Below are 16897 nucleotides of genomic sequence, written 5' to 3'. Positions count from 1 at the left end.
GCCGTTACACAAAAAAGTGATCCGAAAAAGCTTTGCTACTTTTCATCAATCACGATACATATTTTAAGCGTCAAAAAGTTTCTACTCGCAATATTAGCGCGCAGAATGAGAAGCAGTACAATTTGCTGCGATTCTGCATTCATCGATTGACGGCATCATGGAGGACGGCATGGACGTGATGAGCGGGGAGCTAGGATAATACCGGCGTGCTGTGTCCGTGATTTTCACCGATCAGACCGTTCGCACACAAGGTGAGTGGTGCACATTTTTACCGGCATGAATGATACGCTTTTTGTCGTCTTTTGGGAGTATTGTTGCGGGCTTGTACTGCTGTTGAACAGGGCAGTGAAGCGTGCCCACCACAGCCGCTTTACCGCCGATGCGTCACTGCTGCTTTACTGTCTCTCACAAAAGGTGCACAGCGCGCGGAAGAGAGAGGAACACAAGCGAGAAACACGGAAGAGTGCGATAGTTTGCGGGAAAATGCACAAATTTTGCTTTGTCTGCAGATATGCACACCTAAATGAACCGAGTGAGTAAGGGCGGGAAATTTTAGGCCAGGGAAGTACGCGATTGGTTAGCGGAGGAGGACGTCAAAGAGCGCGGGATTTTCAAATTCGTTTCTCGTCTAAGAAAGGATCATAAGGGTACGTTGTGTCTTTTTATTTTTATTGACGTTTATTCATGCCGGTACAAGTAATGCAGTAATTGTGTTCATTTTGTAAGATTTAACTGATCTTATCTTTGGGCCGAAATAGCGTTGCACGGGTCAACGCAGGCTCAAAAGTTTCTATACAGGCGTTTCATATGCCGTACTTGCGCTGCCACAGGCAAGTTTTTCAATGGCACTGATGTCATTGGAGCCGACATTCGAGATTTTATAGCGCCTTCGACACGCGAGCTCAGTCCGTATCCTCCAATGTCAATCGCCATCTCTTCGGCCAGCCCGTGGAAGAGGTCAAGGGAGGAGTAACTTTATGAAAGATGGCCAAATTATACATATTAAAATACAAATTAAAAAGGGGGGAGGGGGATCCTAGGCTGGAGGCGCGAGCCACCGCCCGATACGAAGGGTTAAGCCACTACCATCCATACAACCGTGCTGCGCTTGTCTGCTTGGGCTCTGTGGCTGTTGAATACGATATCTGCTGCTTGCGTTTTTCTGGTGCTTCTTTAGTAAATAGTTCGTGTACTCGCTAAATGGGCGCTTCGAGATAACAGTACACCATTCAGCATTCACTGCGCTAGCTCGAACTTTCCGCAGCACTGCGCCGATCACGACGACTGCGCACCTTAGTACCTCGTACTATGCTACTTAAAACATAGTCATTTACAAACAATTTGCTCGGTTGCTTGAGATAAAACGCAAGCTGCGCTCTACTTATGTTAAATAATTCCCCTGTGACCTAGTAGTGTGACATTTGAGGGGGCTGGCAGGTGCAAGGTTATTCACTACCGGTCTGCCGGATCAACTGCACTGCTAGGACAGTCTCTTGGCAACACTGGATGGAGGGCCTCTTTTGCTCTTGAGAGGCATTTACACTGTGTTCTTGGGCTGCATTTGACTAAAATGGTGCAATGTTTATGTATTGTAGATAATCCAGCACTTGTAAATGCCTATGCTGATTTTTAGGGCCTTTATATGTGGTTGACGCTTATTTGTATACACTCCAATGCATTTCACCACGCATTGTTGGGAAAAATAAGAGCTTGAGCAAGTGCAGAAATGACTTATTTATGCTTATACTCTGCTGCATGTTTATTTGTAACTGGTTTAAAGTTGCAGCTTTCACATGGTGCTACTTTAGTAGACAATTCTTATACGCATTTAACTCCCTCTTATGCCAGGGATCTGCCAGTGATGACGACATCGGGGACATGCCATGTTCTCCTTTCATCATTGCAAAAGGTATAACTCTGTGGTACCGCACTCGGGCGAGCATTCCTGATTTAAAACTTGTTTGTGCAGGAGGCAGTTTCCTTACTGTGACGAGCTTCAGCATATGCATCGACACCCTGCCAGTGATGCACGCAGCCAACCCATGCCAGGCTTTCAAGCTCATGTTTTTGGTGCACTTTGCTTTCAATGTTGTGTACCCCAAGGAAACAAGCCTCTGCCTGTAGTTCACACAGCAGTAAGTACCTATCTCGCTTGTTAACTGAGTTGTGATAACCTTTCGTGTTTTTGGTTTGGCCACTTCTCAAATACTCAGTGATGATAAAAGTTATAGGTATATACCACTTTATCATAAGACCTTTTTATGAAAATGCTAACAAAGTGCAAAAGCAATTTTTAAAAAAGTAAGAAAATGTTTGCTGAACCCAGGCAACGAATCAGCTATGGAATGAAATTTTGCTACTGCTGCTGCTTGGTTAATGCAGCTGGTAAAATAGCGCTCTGAAAAAAATCTGTGGAAAGGAAAGACAGATAAAACTATTTTTTGTGGAGTTGATCTTCAACCACTTCACAGATTATGGCTATACTACCTGCATTGCATGGTGCCCAGTCACTAATAAGAAAGGGTTGGAAGGGTTACATGGTACTATATTGCTTCTGAGACTATGTAGCAGTGTATGGCTATTTTGGTGGAAGTCATACATGTTGCTTGCTCATAGGGGTCATAGATACTTGCCCAGAGGAGCACAGCACCTGGGGGGGGGGGGGGGGGGGGGGGTTTGAAGAGTGCATATGTGCATGCAATGCCAGTAACCCTTTTGTGGCCATGTAACCATCCATTGTTTATGGATAGATTTGAATGTGTCGCCATGCAGATTTGATGGATTTGACGTCGTAGATGGTACTTCGCAGAAATTGTCAGCATTCTTTCGCTATTAGTAAGTACGGGGACTTGTGTTCATGTAACTGTGCGATGAACTTTGTGATGGTTTGATCGTACTTACACTACGGCTGCTGGAGCTTCTTTGATCTTGAGCTCTGGCAGCTGATGTGGTTCTGGCGTTATTTGGAGGGTATGCTATATTTTGTATTTTGTTTTTGTATTTTGTGGTGCTTAATCGGTGTTCGGATAGGATAATTGATGAGGATTTAAATATTTTTCCAATGTCTGGGGCTTTTCATTGCTGTATTATGTGGAAACACATTTGTCTTGTAATCTAAGCCAATTTTTAATACTCTGCACTTTAAAATAAAAATTTGAAATATGAACACACTTAGTGGAGACAACGTATGCTCAGAAGAATAAAAGTTATGTTAGCCATTTGTGTTAGAGAAATGGAACAGAAAAAGCAAAGATAGCTTCATAAGTCGCATTGAAGCTGGACTTTCTTCAAGAAGAAATCAGCTGCCTCAAATAAGAGCAAATCTATTTTGATTGCAGCGTTTGAAGTTTCAGTATGTAGTTTTTTGCTGTGAATAGATTATGCATATTGTCCATTACCATTGGCCACTGTGTTTTCCCGCCTCTTCAGTATTCAGAGGATTTTGACTTAAATAGTCGGGGAAACCATGGAAAAGTCAGGGAACTGGAAGAAAGTAGCTTGCTTGACACCCTGGTTTAGTGGCGGGTCATGCATGGTGTTTGTACTTATCATGTCAGTCAACATGACTGAAATCATGGTGTAAGTGTACAAGCCTTTGCAACCACAGTGCTTCATTTTTGCAGCCAATGTTTTGTGTACATGTTGTGTCCCCTTATTGCTTTTGTGTGTGTGCGCCCCCTCCTAACGACCACTCGCATTCCCCTCCTAACGACAGTTCGGCTCCTGCCTCGGTCGACGCTGGTCGCACCCTCATCGGCTTTAAATAAACGAAGTCTTAAAGTACCGTGTGCGTCTTTCGCTGCATTCAACACAGCGACCGGACACGACAGTGGCGACGAGAAAGTGGATTCGACCCGCGCTACGCAACGCTATTGACAAGCCATGGCTACGCGAGGGTTTCCCAATCAGATACCAGAATTCAACGGCTCATCGTGGTCATCGTGGGTTGGACGCCTTCAGTTCTACTTTGAAGCTAACAACATCACAGACCCAGCCTTGAAGAGGGCCAACCTGCTGACGCTGTGCGGGGAGCAGACCTACGATACTGTCTGCGCCCTTATTCAGCCAAGCACACCAGCGGCAGTGTCTTACGACGACATCGTAAAAGCGCTGCAAAAGCACTACGACCCAAGGCCATCCGAGGTCTACAGCCGGGCTCGCTTCCAACGACGAGATCAACTGGGAGGAGAAACTGTGAGCGCCTACGTAGCCGCGCTCAAGAAGCTCGCTGCCGACTGCAATTTTGGAACGCTGTCGACAACAGCTACCGGGCAGGAGGGAGACGCAGCTTCTTCTGCTAACACCACCATGCTTCCCTTGGACGTGATGTTACGCGACAGATTTGTGTGCGGACTGAGTGACGAGTCACTGCAGCAGCGCCTGTTCGCTGAGAAGGACCTCACATTCAACAAAGCTTACGACATCGCCGTTCGAGCGGAGAGCGCCGGTCACCAGCAGAGAGGGATTCGCCGGAACACCGAGCCGGTACACCAGACAAGCAACCAGGTGCGCAAGCCTTCTGTTGTTGTAAAATCGGTCAAAAAGGCACAACGCTGCTGGCGGTGTGACGACCAACACAACCCCCAGGGATGTCGATTCCAGTCAGCCACGTGTAATTTTTGCCACAAGCGAGGGCATATCGAAAGAGCATGCATTACGAAACGGAGACTTGCCAAGATAAAGTCACCTTCCCAGCCTAATCACAGCGTCAACGCCTCAGAGAATACGCCGCTATCTGATCTCCATGGAGCAACATCAGCAACACCATCTGTGTTGTACGACCTGAACACCATGAATCTCGGCACGCGACCGAAGATTTTTACAGAAGTAAGCGTACATCACCAGCTGATTAAGTTCGAGGTGGACTCCGGCGCAGCCTGTACTCTGATCAGTGAGGACACGTTCCGAACTTCATGGCCATCTGACGCACCCGCCCTGCAACAAGACGACACGCACCTGCGAACGTGGTCAGGACAGAATCTGCCACTATTGGGCTCTGCCAACGTGCACGTTAACTACAACGGCCAGACCCATACGCTACCTCTGCTTGTTGTGAAGGGCACAGGATCAAGCCTTCTAGGGAGAAATTGGTTTTCTCCACTAGGCGTGATGATATGCGGCATACACCAGACGCCGAGCCAGAACATGGTTAGTAAACATCAAAACGCCGATGCGCTAAGCCGTCTGCCACTAGACGCAACTGTTGACGAACCATTTCCACCAGGAGACGTTCTGATGTTCGAAGCACTGCCAGAACCTCCGCTTACAGCAGGCACAGTTGCAGCATCTACGCAGAAGTGCGCAGCTCTCCGGCTAGTTTACACAGCTGTTCAACAAGGCAACGTGCATAAACTCAAAGGGGACAACTTCGACGCTTACCGCAGGCGAGCTACAGAGTTGAGCACCCATCGCGGCTGCATCATATTTGGGTCCCGAGTTGTGATGCCGAGAGAACTACGCGCACAAGCTATGTCTCTCATCCACGCCGGACATCGGGGCATCGTTGCAATGAAAAAGTGTGCCAGAAGCTACATGTGGTGGCCTGGCATTGACAACGACATCGAAACAGTGGTGCGAGAATGCAAGCCTTGCCAGAGCAGCCGGAGCGCCCCGCCGAAAGCTCCTGTCCCAGAATGGGAAAAGCCAGACACACCATGGCACACACTGCACATTGATTTTGCAGGACCAATTGAGGGCTGCACTTTCCTTGTGGTCGTAGATGCCTACACAAAGTGGCTTGAGATAAGGCAAATGGGACAGACGACTTCGGCAGCAGTCATTGACAACCTCCGATCACTATTTGCAACGCTCGGCCTGCCGCGCAAGGTAGTGTCGGACAACGGAACACCGTTTGTGTCTGCGGAGATCCTCAAGTTTTATCGCGACAACGGGATCTCATCAGTTACATCGGCCCCCTACCACCCAGCGACAAACGGACAAGCCGAGCGCTACGTAGCCGAGCTAAAACGCGCCCTTGAAAGAGATCAGACAGGCTCGCTGCAGCGCCGCCTTGCGCGCTTTCTCTTCAAGCAGCACACGACGGTTCAGAGCACAACAGGCGAGACCCCCTCGAAAATGATGTTCGAGCGTGAAATGCGAACCCAGCTCACAGCCATCCTCCCCGAGCCAAAGGCAGAGACGTTCCGGGAAGAAAAAGCAATTCCGCGCTGCGGCACGCTTAATGAGGGGCAGCGCGTCCTCGCCCGACAGTTTCTGAAAAAGCCACGCTGGGAGGAAGCTACAATTGTCAGACGCATAGGCCTGCGCTCTTGGCTCGTCAACATACATGGCACAGTAGCACGCCGGCATCTCAACCAGCTGCGTAGATTTACGACGCCGTCGGAGAGCTGTCCGCCAGCGGAGAGAACACGTGCACCATCTTCCCACATAGCCTGGCACCTCTTCCCGGAAGAAGAGACTTCGCCCAGGACAGACCTAGGAGACACAGCGAACAACAGCCAGCCTACAAGTGTTTCTCCCCCGAGCGCACAAAGCCAGCGCGCCTCCACGCGTGAGCGCCGACCCCCTGCACGATACCAGGCAACTTTCTAAGGGGGAAGGAAGTGTTGTGTCCCCTTATTGCTTTTGTGTGTGTGCGCCCCCTCCTAACGACCACTCGCATTCCCCTCCTAACGACAGTTCGGCTCCTGCCTCGGTCGACGCTGGTCGCACCCTCATCGGCTTTAAATAAACGAAGTCTTAAAGTACCGTGTGCGTCTTTCGCTGCATTCAACACAGCGACCGGACACGACAGTACACTAAGTCAATTAGGCTTCCTTGTTCACGTTAGCAGTCATTTTGTGAGTTCTGTCAAAAAATAATCTTCTTTAGCTCCAGCATTTTTTGGAATTGCATTTACCTGCTAAGTCTTTTGTCTATATAACTCACAATGGGGTTATTAAATAGAGCAGTGAAATTTTTGTATGGTTTGCTATCACTACTGACTGCGAGAGGAGGCTGTGGCTAAAGGTACGCCGGATGGACCCGGTGCATTTCCTCCCCTTAGTACTTTGGTAGACCCGGAGCATTTTTTTTTTCCAAATACATCGGACAAATCTGACAGTGTTTTTCAAAGTCCGGCCATTTGATTCTTGCCTGGCAGTCTGCTCGATTTACTCTCACAGTGCTCCTTTGAATTCTATCAGGATTAGTCATACCTTGGAGCTCAAGAATGTTTGCTCACTGCCCGGAATAGGCCAATTGGTGTTTGGCGCACATAATCTGAGAGCTCCATGCAATGAACTGCTTGATCACATGACAAACACCATGTTCTCCGGTTGCACCGTTCACCACATGTTGTTTGGTTAGGGTGTGTGAACTGCAAAATTATTCCTGGCTATTTCCATGCAGCATGGTGCACATGTGTGCTTTTCTGTTGTGTGCTGAAGTCCGCTATGTGAACTTGAAGGTTTGTTTACTTGCGACGATCCGCTGTCCCTCAGTCGAAGCTGAGTGCGTGTGCAGGATCAGTGCTCCAAATACACGTGTGGTGTGTGGCATTGGCTGAGAAGGGCCCATTGGCTCATGCTAAGCTCGAACCACTCAATATGGGCAAATTTCCGCCTGATAGACCAAGCAGCGAGCTAGGCACTTTCCTTGTATTCCCCTCAGAAATGTCAATGTTGGCCCGGAAGTGGTCTGTACATGCTTCCTGCTTTGTGGTTGCTCCTCCACAATGTTCTTGTGTATTGTGGTGGAGTATCTCTTTGAGTCGCCTAGGTCAACGCTGTAAATAAATTCCCCATACTATTGCTTTTGCATGGCTGTGAGGCATAATATAAATATTTTAAAGATGAATATTATACCTGGTGATAAAAAAGAGCTAGCATTATGTTTCTTATGTAATACGGATAGGTGCATCTAGGAAGATGCGTGCTGTGCAGAGCATAGGCGCTCGACCTAGCAAGCATTCTGCTGCCCTTCAGTGCTGGTGATAACTTGCTTAAATTATGAGCAGAGGTGACAGATTACAAGACCAGTGCGAAAGCACCAAGCTGCTGGTGCACGCCACGTAGCTTGCTGCTTACATATGTGAACTGGTGCGAGCGATGGTAGTGCTATATGCACGTGCAACCGGGTGTGAAGACATATATCTGAGATTTTTTGGGAGAGCTGGGCTTGTTTTACTTCATCTGAATGACAGCCGGTGATATAAGAATGGGAGAAATTCCCTTTGAAGCTCCTCGAAAGTCACAGTATGTGGCATGCAACTTGCAAATACTTCGCAGAGAAGAGTGTTGCACGCAGCAGTAGTGCACTGGCTGGCAGCATCCACTATCATGTTGGATGAGATTTAGCCATGGGCCGGCAGCTACATCCTCCATACGCTCTGTGAGAATGAACAGTCTGTGAGGTGTATCTTTAGACACTGCAGGGAAAGAAAATCGGAAATTAGAAAAGGGGAGAGTTCAGCTAGGCTTGTGTTGGATACATTGTGCTGTGGGAAGGACGAAAGACGAAAAAGATGGAAAAAATTCTTTTTACACTATATGATATATGCAGATGCCTCCAGGTATGCGTCCAATGTCTCATAAACAATGGCCGAGGGCAGATCTCTGAATGACATGCAACTTTTCATTTCCAGCAGTTTGTAGCTGTCATGCCAGTGTCCTTGCATGGAGAGAAGGACCCCATATTTAACTAAGTAATCAGTGATGACAGTTACCAAACAACGCTTTGCAAGTAGCTTCCCTGTCTGTGTGCACAGGCGTATACGGTAGCAGAACAGTCCCTCAAAATACACAGTGATTCACAAGTACCACCTTAAGATGTGTCCCAGCCTCCGTACTTTCTTAATTTTCTCCTTTCAGTAAGTGTAACCCCTGCAACATTGCAACATTGCCAGGTAATTGTGGCAGTATCACGTTGCCTCAGGGACAACCTTACCGCACCTTGTGTGAGCCCTTGCTGAGGCCCATACTTGCAAAGCCTCTCATTATGTCCTTTTGTTTATATTACCTTTTTACGTTGCAATTTTTTTTTCGGTATTTTTCAGAGGGAAGCCTAATTGTAAAACAAAATTGTGCTTAACAGTACATTACCGCAAGCTGTGCCCTTAGATGGCTGCAGCCTGAAGGGATACTGCAAACCAATAGCGGCACCCGGAAGTCGCCACCACAATGCCACCGAAGGTCACGGACCACCGACTTTGCAAGCAGATAGTACGGTTTAAAATATAGAAAAGCAAAGAGGCTTGCGACTGAAAGATGAGTTTAGTTACATGAACTGAAAATGCTGACACCTTCAGCTCCTCTTCTAAAAGTGCATGCATAAGCAAAGCATAGATATTATATGTCTGATTAAAATTTCTTTAATAAATCAACCAGTCCAAGGGACATAAATAGAATGGGCATCAAAGTGACACAAGTAGTATAGTTATTCAAAGAGAAGTGGCAGCAACAAGATCCCAGTAATGAAGGGACCAATAAAGTGCTTATTTGGTAAGAAAAAGTCGCATAGAGTGAGCTCCCGACTTATCCAAGAGAGCCAGTTGTTGCTGTTGCAGTGACCCAGAAGCACTTGCACTTGCGTTACGGGGAAAAAAAAACAATACTTATTAGATGGCGCAGCATGATGCACTTTCACCAAGGTATCTTTGCCACCATGGTACACATTCCTTTTCCAGTACTCATGAAATTGCTAGCCAGAAGGGAGGCATCAGAGGCAAAAAAGCACTCACTTCAGTCATTTCATTTTCTGTGAAATGCTTGATCACATTCTTCACCATCACGTGAAATATTTTATTCTAATTTGTTTTGCTGCAGTAGTGATCTACCACATCTGGCACACACCTAAATGCTCTTTTATGACTTTGTCGTATCAACCAAGAAGCTCAGGTAATCGCAGAAAGTTTTCGTTGTTTACAGTGAAAAGCTAGAGCAACACTTTCTGTTGGGCAAAGAGCTGCACAGAAGGCTTGCCTCTGTGCAAGCTTGATATGGTGCGAAGTGATTTGTCAAATATTCGAGGCTTCTAAGAATCTGTGCCATGTGCCTGCAGTCATTTTATCCAGTTGCCGCTGGTGATTACATGGGATCCCTGTCAAAGAGCTTGCAGCAGAAACAGAATACTCTGTCTTAATATGTTAAATATCCGGCGTCCACTGAAGACTGTTGTTTTTGAGGTGTCTTTGAGAAACCTTGTTTAGGATGTATGGTAATGCTCACCTAGGAGAAATTAGGAGAAATTGATTAAAAGGAAAGGATTCCCACTGGAAAATATTAAATAACAGCCATGTTGAACCTCAGTTCTTAGATGAAAAATGTCCAAGGAATACATGGTTCTAATGTATCCCACCCCCCTCCTTCAAATCCCCCCTCCCCCCCTTCCATTTGCACCCATGAATCTGCCCCTGCAATAACCACTAAAATGTCTTGAATGGTTGTAATATTCGGTCACGGACGGGACCGGCCAGATTTACTTTGGTGTTATCATAGTCAACATACCGTATTTTCCGGTGTATAAGACGCACCTGTGTATAAGACGCACCCCAGTTTACCCAGTTAGGCTAGTTAGGCTTAATTAAACACGCTTGCGCGACTATCGCGAAATGCACCGTACCTGTGAGCAATTCTTAAGCAACGCTAAGTGATCGAAAAAGGCAACACTCACGCCATACCCGTCCACGTTTTAGCAAAAAAGAAAGAAAAAAAACGATACAGCTCCCCATATGCCCATAACAACATTTTATTTCTACTTGAAACCTTCGAAGTCTTCATCTTCAGATGCACTATCAATAGGTTCACCCATTTCTGGAAGCAACTCGGCTGAAACATGCACTACGTACACGGAGCAAAAAAAGTTGCAAAGGGTGACTAAAAAAGAACGCCAGCTTGTCTTGACAATGGCGAGAAGCGCGATTGTCATTATCTTTTGGCGCTTCTCATTACTTTTGCTTGGGGCCTCTGCAACAGCCGCGCGTTTGTGATCCCGGAAGTCGTCATCCTCGCCGTTTCATGATAAAGATCACCTAGAATGTCGCGCACGGCGGTCCCGGTATTGAAGTATTAACCGCGTTACAACCGCGTCATTGGTAGTGATATTTTTTAGGTGTAAAAAGCTTGAGCATGAACCGGAGTAATCGATGAACTCGCAAAAAAAAAGATGAAAAATTCGCATATAAGACGCAACCTTGTATAGGATTCACCAGCAAGATTTTCGAAAAAAAGCCGCGTCTTATACACCGGAAAATACGGTATGTTACGTTGGTGTACATATCCGTGAAGCAGCAGAGAAGTGGTATCCAGATTTTTAAGTTATGCGTTAGTTTCCTAGAACCATGAGTACACTCCACCTGTCCCACTTTTCATGCAATCTCTCTTCTCTGGGTCGCTGTGTTTGACGATACTGGCCTTCCCAGGGCATTTTCGCTTCTTTTGAAACTATTATTTAGCTCATGAAGCTGATGTTTTAGTCTTGCCTGCTCCGCTTTTAATAGCGCCTACAAAAAAGCCAGCATAACAAAATTTTGATAGCGTTAAATTGGGTGACAGCAGAATTGAAACCTTTTTCCAGTTGGATATGTAGAAAATGGTACAAGCGTTATATTTATCATCAAGGATTCCTTCTGTTCCTAATAACAGTGCCTTGGCTGCAGACTGGTGTGAAGAAGGTCTGACGTACTTTTCTGCATACACATGGGCAAAATTTTAGTGGGGCGAAACAGCTATTGTCGACATGAGCTGAACTTACTCAGGTGAAACAGCAGGCCATGCAAAGTTAGCTAGGCTAGATCAGGTTAGTTTTAACCTTACTACGATAATTCATCTTGTTCCTGTACTTTAAAAAGGGCTTTTTCCATCGTCTCTGCTTTTTCTTGAAAACTGTCGCAATGCACCAGCAATTTTAGCACTTCGGCATTCTTTTTCTTTCATAAATTGTCTTGCTTAGAACTGCGCATAAGGCAAGACAGCTTGTTAGGAGAGTTCATTTGCACAGTCCATGGCTACAATGCAAGAGGCAGGACAGGTGATTGGGTAGAAGCAAACGAATTTCAAAATAAAAACAAACCATGCCGACATAATGCCAGACAGGAAATCAAATCTCTGTTTCTAAGTTGCCAGAACCCTGCACAAAATTTTTGTCTACATCTATGCACGTAGCAACAATAGTAGCACTACAACCATTCTCTACAAAATCATTCAAATTTTCTGTGCCCATTTTCTCGACATTCAGAATTAAAAACATTTTTTTGTCCAACACAGGTATTTCTTATGAACGAGTAACTATGGGCTCACAGTCCAAAATCCTGTGAGTCTCAAAGATGATGATTAGCAAAAAGCCCAGTCTACATTTAGGTCTGTAATTAACGCCTAAAATCAAGCAGTGCTACTCTGCAGCACTGGGTGCCTAAAAGAAGTACTAGCTATAATGAAATTCTCACAGAGCAGAGCATGCAAAAGGGAGAGAAATGGTGCACACATTATTTCCTACCACCATTAAAGGCAATACAGCTTGACACAGTCAGATGTGTTCTGATTTAGATAATGCACAGGGCGTGCTGAAGGCAGTTTTAAGTTCAAAGATGGAAAGAATCTGCACAACTGAGACGGGACAAGGGCTAAGCAGTGAACTGACAAAGCTCTCTAAGCACAACTGTCCTCCCCTACCCCTTTCCCTTCTGCCGCAGCAGAGCTTACAGGTGGAAAGAATGTCATTTAGATGGTCCTGCCCGCAACAAACGACGCCTGAAACTATGCCGCGTCTGTAAGGTACATGCACCCTTTGCAACCCTCTACAGTAGCGAGTTATGCACTCATTTTGGCATGCTTCAGGCATACATGTTGTCTCCCTCATTTTGAAGAGCTCTGGAAATGTCTGTTTTGAAGGTCAGGGACAGAGGGAGGGCGGGTAGAGGATGGGAGGATGTAGCATTACACCCACAGGGCAACTCAGCATCCCCATTTTGGTGATGTCTTGTGCGATTGCACTGGTCACCCTTCCCTAAGGCTGGCATTGCTCCCACTTGTCGGAGACAGGTTCACTGCTAATGGGATGTTTGGGTTTTTTCTCTTTTGTATTTTGATTTGCATTCATTTCAGCGTGAACTGTTAGGCAATGCTTCATGTTGTGACTATAGCTGGATACAACTGAAGAATGCGTAATGATTCTGACGACTTCATGGTTAATTCCCATGCACTTGCTAATCCATCACACCAGCTGGCAAAGGGAAAGGATAAACCACAAATTAGCCAAAATAACCACACAATCGTAATGGTTGGTTGGTGCCGTTGACTGGAAGACTTCCTTTTTGCGGTATTTGAGCCTACAGTCTTGAATTGTATACTATGCAAGATAACCCATGCATACAGCATTGCATATTGTTGTGGCATATACCTCGCTATGTGTGCCTCAATAAACTGGCTCCTCAGTCAATTACTTGAGGATTGCTGATGAGAGATACAGCAGTGTTATTGGTGCATTTGACATGAAGCTTTCTTGATGGGTGCGCTGTAAGCCGCACATATTTCTTCCAAAGTGCATCTGTAGGGGGGAATTTAGTATATGTGGAAAGAGTGAGGAGCCTAGGATGCTGTACAGACACGCTCAAACTGACAACTGTTTAACCTGAGTAAGTTCAGCTCATGTCGACAATAGCTGTTCAAACTGAGCATAAGCCAGGATACTGAAAAAGGATGTTAGTACTTGCATTATTGAGGCCTGCATGTGAGCTGTACTAGCGGCGTGTGGGGAAAATGCTACAGCACTGAAAATGTGCGACTTCCAATGCTCAACCAAAAGTTTTATTCGAAGCTATTGCTTAATTTTGTTTTGATTCTGCCTACAGAGAATATTTTGTGTGCATTCTGCATGTTTCTTTAGCTGGGTTATTGCTTGAGGTTGTGGCCAGAAAAGTTTTTTACTCAGGGCAGCAGGCACTTTGCACTATTCTGGGACAGTGGAAGCTGAGTGCAGATGTAAGAGGGTAACGTCACATTCACGTAACTGCTTGCTCTGCAGCACTAGAGATCATTTTAGACTTGCGTATCACTAGTTGGGCATTAGTAATACAAACAAGCCTCTGCTCAGTTCTGTTAATTCCAGCTTCACTAAAATGTGCATATCCCTCGTCATGCATCTAAATCTCTGTAAAGACAAAGCACGTCAATATGTGCTGCAAACTTACTTATTACCTGTCAAAAGATTTTTGCTTACGGCTGTACTTTCGGGTGACACAGAATAGGCATGCTGATGATTCGACCTGTGTATACATAGACATTGCTACTCTGGTGTCAGAGAGCACTTTGAAGGAACATTGAATGGAAACTGAAGTTGGCCTTTGTCGAGAGGCTACTGTCTGATTGCAAGGAGACTGAAATGGTGCTTTTACAAGCTACATAAAATGAAGAAACAAAGTACAGGTGTTGTCATCATTGCCTCATTTTCTAAGTAGACTGCAGTCTACTGACACGTCAGATTTCTGGGTGCAGATAACAAGGCCCTAAGCAGCCCCGCAACTAACTTCAAAATGTGGTCATGGAGTCCTTTTTGGTGTATACGTCAGAATTTGAATTTAGTGACCGGCAAATTTTTAAATTTAGTTTTCTCAGCAATAAATGCATTTTTTCGCTGCCACACTGACATCAACAAATTGGTTTGATTCGATTTATTGGGGGTTAACGTCCCAAAGCGACTTACGATATGAGGGACGCCGTAGTGAAGGGCTCCGGAAATTTCGACCACCTGGGGTTCTTTAATGTGCACTGAATTTGCACAGCACACGAGCCTCTAGAATTTCGCATTCATCGAAATTCGGCTGCCGCAGCCGGTATCAAACCCACGTCTTTCGGGCTTGCAGCCGAGCACCATAACCACTGAGCCACCGCGGCGTGCAACAAATTGAGAAAGTGCAGACAGAATGAATTTTTCCCAAGAACAACAGGTTACATGGAGTTGTTTTTGCATCCCTTTAAAAACTAGTGTTGGAGTTCAGTGAGCAGCTTTCACACAAGTAACAAAACACTATGGTTGTTAAAAACCTTATTAAAGTGAACATTTAGGAAAGGTTTATTTTGGCTTGAAGTCTGGTTTTGTACTGAGTACTAAAGACTACTATATATTTACTAGTGCCCACAATGAAACTGAAATGTGGGCTACAAAGGAATTAAAATTTGGGGTAGGAGGAGGGGTGCAGTCTTCTTGCAATGTTTATTATTTTTTTGAAGACAGCATAGATATGCTCACTGTCCGAGGAGTAACAGTGCTCTGTCCTTGTTTCAGAACCATTGCAGCTGTGAATCCTATCTGGGGAACGAAGGCAGAGCACTCGAAGAAGCAACACTGCCCCTCTTCAAAAGTTGCTTCCCTCATCATGCAAGACTTTGACTTTTAACTGTTCTGAAATTTGACAACTTTTTAAATCAATATTTTGTGTACGCTGTGATAAACCAAACAGCCTGTGGCATGCCTTATCATGCAGTAGTCACAAGAGTGGATGTACTATGTATTGAGAATCAATGTTATATGGTTACACTGATAAGTCAAACAGCTTGTGGCATGCTTTATGTCCTGTGGCTTCTATCTGACTTCATTTCGTACTAGTGTCAGGCAAGACACAATTTGTTTAAGATGCCTTATTTATGCTTATACTTGCTGTTACACTTCAGTGGCTGGTTGTATGAATTGTAGCACTACTTTCTATCTTGTCTGTGTTACTTTTTTCATTTTAAAGTTATTGTAGTCTCAAGATAAGACGTACTAACTGGAGTGAAAAAATGTTTTGCAGTTACACTGTGATGAGGAAAACAGCCGATGGCATCCGTTATGTCCTGTTGCTTTCAACTTGCTGCTTAATGCAGCACTAGTCATGAGCAAAGCATATCTTTCCAATACTCTCCTTTTGCGTATGCCTGCCATTAGTTTAGTGACTGCTTGTGTTCATTGTTCAGGTATTATTACTTTGTGTCGTATTCATTGTATTGTATTGCTATTTTAGAGTGAATCGTGCCATTCTGTATGACAGAAAGGCACAGGTTTCGTTTCTACTTTACTTGCCATTACTGCATATTTTGCATGATTCGTCAAGATACAGAAGAAGGGACTCAGTGACGGAAATGCTGAACTCATGTGGGCTCGAGTCACTTCAAAATCGGAGAAAAAAATCAAGACTAAAGCTTTTCTTTCAGATAATTCAAGGACACTTCAAGATAAAATCAGATAGGTATGTTCAGCCTCCGGGAAGACGCAGCGCGAGAACAAGCCACAATCGATCAATCAAGCCTTACGACTCACGTGTTGATGTTTTTAGGTACTCTTTTTTTCCTGATGTCATCGAAATGTGGAATGCTTTGCCAGTTGAAGTTGTTGAGCAATCGGATGTGCACAAGTTCGAACGTTCTATCGATATTTTGTGTCGGGGCCACCCAACTTGATGTTATGAGACATGAAATTTTTCTGTTGTACATTGCATTTGTATTCCCTCCCTGTAACGACCCTCAAGCGAGGGTCAACAGTATCAATAAAAAAAAAAAAAATTTTACTGTATGCCTGTAGTGCAGGCAGGGCAACTTAAGTTTCTTTTTTTCTTCGGCCACCCTCCTACTGTTTAACTTAATTCAGTGGTGCTGAAAGATATTACTTTATAGTAAAATATCAGCCATGATTGCATTGTTTAACACTGCATATTTTCCAATATTCTTGAATACTAACTTGCCTTTGCTTGTGATTGTTTAGAAGCGGTGAAATATTTTATTGTATTGAAATGTGGCAGCAGTCCTAATATTCTGTATCTGTTTTTATGTCAGTCATTAAAAGTTGATGTGATAGAAATAGTGTATGAAATGATAGAACATGGAGCTTCGCAGAATATTTTTGTGACTCATGAAAAAAAAGCTGTTAAATGACAGAAAATATGGTAAGAGAAAATAGAACATCACAGAAGTTTTCTGTTAGCAGCAAA

General features: G+C 44.9%; 1 long non-coding RNA gene across 1 annotated transcript; it reads left to right on the top strand.

The window, feature by feature from the left end:
• Positions 1-156: 156 nt before the first annotated feature.
• On the top strand, positions 157-15493 carry LOC149344102 (uncharacterized). The gene is made up of 4 exons (XR_016283174.1): positions 157-251; positions 1849-1909; positions 1970-2135; positions 15220-15493. It is a non-coding gene; the product is annotated as an uncharacterized LOC149344102 (long non-coding RNA).
• Positions 15494-16897: the final 1404 nt, after the last annotated feature.

The sequence above is a fragment of the Amblyomma mixtum genome, chromosome 5, assembly GCF_055824585.1.
Source record: "Amblyomma mixtum isolate Tamu chromosome 5, ASM5582458v1, whole genome shotgun sequence".
NCBI classification, from domain to species: Eukaryota; Metazoa; Arthropoda; class Arachnida; order Ixodida; family Ixodidae; genus Amblyomma; species Amblyomma mixtum.
Note: the sequence above shows the minus strand (reverse complement) of the source record. Positions and strands in the feature narration are given on the sequence as shown.